This window comes from Dipodomys ordii, unplaced genomic scaffold (assembly GCF_000151885.1).
Source record: "Dipodomys ordii isolate 6190 unplaced genomic scaffold, Dord_2.0 Scaffold23, whole genome shotgun sequence".
NCBI classification, from domain to species: domain Eukaryota; kingdom Metazoa; phylum Chordata; class Mammalia; order Rodentia; family Heteromyidae; genus Dipodomys; species Dipodomys ordii.
In genome coordinates, this window is record NW_012267239.1 from 6,795,421 (window position 1) to 6,798,675 (window position 3,255).

The following is a 3,255-nucleotide window of genomic DNA, read 5'->3' on the forward strand; positions in this document are numbered from 1 at the left end:
AGGAGGGGGAGGAAGAGGAGGAAGGGGGAGGAGGGGGAAGAGGAGGAGGGCCCAGCAAACTGCCTGGGAAGGGGTGGGGGGGGCGGGGATGACCCTTCTGTTTAGAGACTGTGCAGCTTCCCCCTGTGGTCGCCGGGACTCCCCTGGGAGTACCTTTGGGGGTGCACCAGCCTGGGAAATGGCAGTGGAGATACTAGAGTATGTCTTGGGCTTTCTGGTGCTTCTCTGAATGTTTATTTGTAGGGATTTATTAATGCTAGCAATCTCTCAAAAACCAGGTTGCTGTGACAAATAGAGGCTACAGTAGCTTTTATAATAATAATAATAATAATAATTGTTGTTGTTATTATGTTGATCATGGAGCCTGAACTCTGGGCCTGGGCACTGTCCCTTAGCTCTTCAGCTCAAGGCTAGAGCCACAGCACCACTTCTGGCTTTTTCTGCTTATGTGGTGCTGAGGCATCGAACCCAGGGCCTCATGCATGCAAGGCAAGCGCTCTACCGCTGAGCCACCTTCCCAGTCCTATTACTATTATTATCATCATCATCGGGAAGTGTTGTTTATGAAGCGCCTGCTGTGTACTGTTGTTGGCACTGGGCTTTTATGGTAGAACAAGTTGGACCCGGTATTGTCATCCTGGAACCAAGGGTCTGTCGACATAAATTGGGAAAATTATCTATGTTAAGTAAAAGAAACTCAGCATGGTGGCTCATGCCTGTAATCCTAACTTCTCTGGAGGCTGAGATCTGAGGAGCATGGTTCTAAGCCAGCCTGGATAGGAAAAGTCTGTTAGACTCTTATCTCCAATTAACTAGTAAAATGTGAGAAATGGAGCTGTGGCTCATGTGTTAGAGTGCTAACCTGGAGGAAAAAAATCTCAGGGACAGTGCTCAGCCATAAATTCAAGCTCCAGGCCCATCTCACACATACAAACAAAAGCAATTCTCCAAATTTAGAACACCCAAAGGATTTAAACAGACTTTTTGTGGGTCATGGGGCTTGAACTCTGGGCCTGAGCACTGTCCCTCAACTCTTCAGCTCAAGGTGAGTGCTCTACCACTTGAGCCACAGCAGTACTTCTGATAAGAGTCTCATGGACTTTCCTGTACAGGGTGGCTTTGAACCGGGATCCTCAGATCTCAGCCTCTTGAGTAGCTAGGATTACAGCTGTGAGCCACCTGTGCCCAGCTTAAACAGATATTTTTTTTTCTTTCCTTTTTTTTTCCTGGCCCTGGCGCTTGAATTCAGAGCTTTGGTGCTATCCCCGAGCCTTTTGGTGCTCAAGACTAGCGCTCTATTACTTGAGCCACAGTATCACTTTGGTTTTTTCAGAGTAGTTAATTAGAGATAAGAATCTCATGGAGCCGGGCGCTGGTGGCTCACGCCTGTAATCCTAGCTACTCAGGAGGCTGAGATCTGAGGATCGCGGTTCAAAGCCAGCCCGGGCAGGAGAGACCGTGAGACTCCTATCTCCAATAAACCACCAGAAAACCGGAAGTGGCGCTGTAGCTCAAGTGGTAGAGCGCTCGCCTTGAGCTGAAGAGCTGAGGGACAGTGCCCAGGCCCAGAGTTCAAGCCCCACGACAGACAAAAAAAAAAAAAAAAAAAAAATCTCATGGACTTTTCAGCCCTGGCTGGCTTTGAAGCAAGATCCTCAAATCTCAGCCTCCTGAGAAGCTAGGATGAAGCTTGTCATCCTAAACAGACATTTCTTCAGAGAAGATATATCAATAGCCAATATGTGCATGATAAGATGATTGGTCAATATCTTGTCATCCAGACAATGCAAGTCAAAGCTCCCGGGAGATTCCACTAGAGCAAAGACAGATGACAGCTAGTATTAGTGAGGATGGGGACAACCTGGAGCTCTTGTAAGTCAATGTAAATGTAAAACAAAACAAAACAAAACAAAAACAGTGCAAGCGATGTAGAATATCATCAGCTTGGCAGTTCCTCAAAAGTTTAAGCATAAGGTAAACATATCACCCAGTGACTCAACTCCTAGAGATTTCTCCCAAGAGAAATAAAAACAACCCTTCCTGAGATGGTATACAAGTGTTTATTGCATTGTTATGCAAAATAGTGGAAACCAACCAATATTTGCCTAGAGATCAATGCAACATAGTACATCCATGCATGGTGTGGAATATTGCTATGTCTATAAGAAGAGATGGAGTATTATCATGCGGGTAAAACTTGGAAATGTTGCATTAAGTGAAACAAATCAGGCACACATTATATAATTTCATTCCTATGAAAAGTGCACAAAAGACAAACCCCTAGAGACAAGAAGCAGAGGGGCAAATGGCTTTTGGAGGGAGGGTTGGGGAGGGCACGGGAGATTGACAGCTCATGCATGTGGGGGTTTTTCTTTCAGAGTGAACAAAAATGTTCTAAAATTAGCTCTGACCATTGCGTAACCCCATGACTACACCAAAACAACACATTGCATTGTGTGCTCAAAGTGGATAAGTTGGAGGACGAAGGCTGGTTTTAAAAATCCAATAGCTGTTCAAATTCAGTTCCAACATTTAGGTGAAGAGCTTTCATGTAAGAGGATTATCAGCTCCTTGGGGAAGGGGGGGGCAGTCTTTCCCCTGGGTTTACCTCTCTCTGTTGGCTCCACTGTCCAAGCTGCAGGTGGCCTGCAGCAATCTCTTGTAGGCTGATGAGCTCAGTGTCCACTCTCTTGGCTTTCCAGGAGCACCACCCCGAAGCTGGGAGCACAGTCCTTACAAGAGAAACTGCCTTCATTTGTTCTTCTCTTTCACACTGACATCTTTCTCTTAAAGCAGTGGTTTTTCACCTTTGGGTGTGTGTGGGTATCCTGGAGAGGCTTGATGACATGCTGATGGCCAGGCCTCTCCCCTCTAGAGGCTGCGTGGAGTTTCTGTTCCTCTCAGGTGAGGCTTGCTGATCGATTGGTCAGGGCCAGCCCCAGAACTCCTGTTCTAAACTTATAAAGAAACATACGGCCTGTGAACTGCTTCTACTCTGATCTTTAAGACATCTCCAGCACCCAGGGATATTATGAAGACAGCTGGCTCCAGCCAACCATATCTTCTGTCTAGAAAATGGGGGTGTGCCAAAAGCCAATGGGTCAGATGCCCATGGGTCACACTTGTAATCCTAGCTACTCAAGAGGCTGAGATCTGAGGACTGTAGTTTGAGGGCAGCCTGGGCAGGAAAGCCCATAAGATTCTTTTTGTTGTTGGTGGTGGTGGGGCTTGAACTCTGGGCCTGGGCACTGTTCC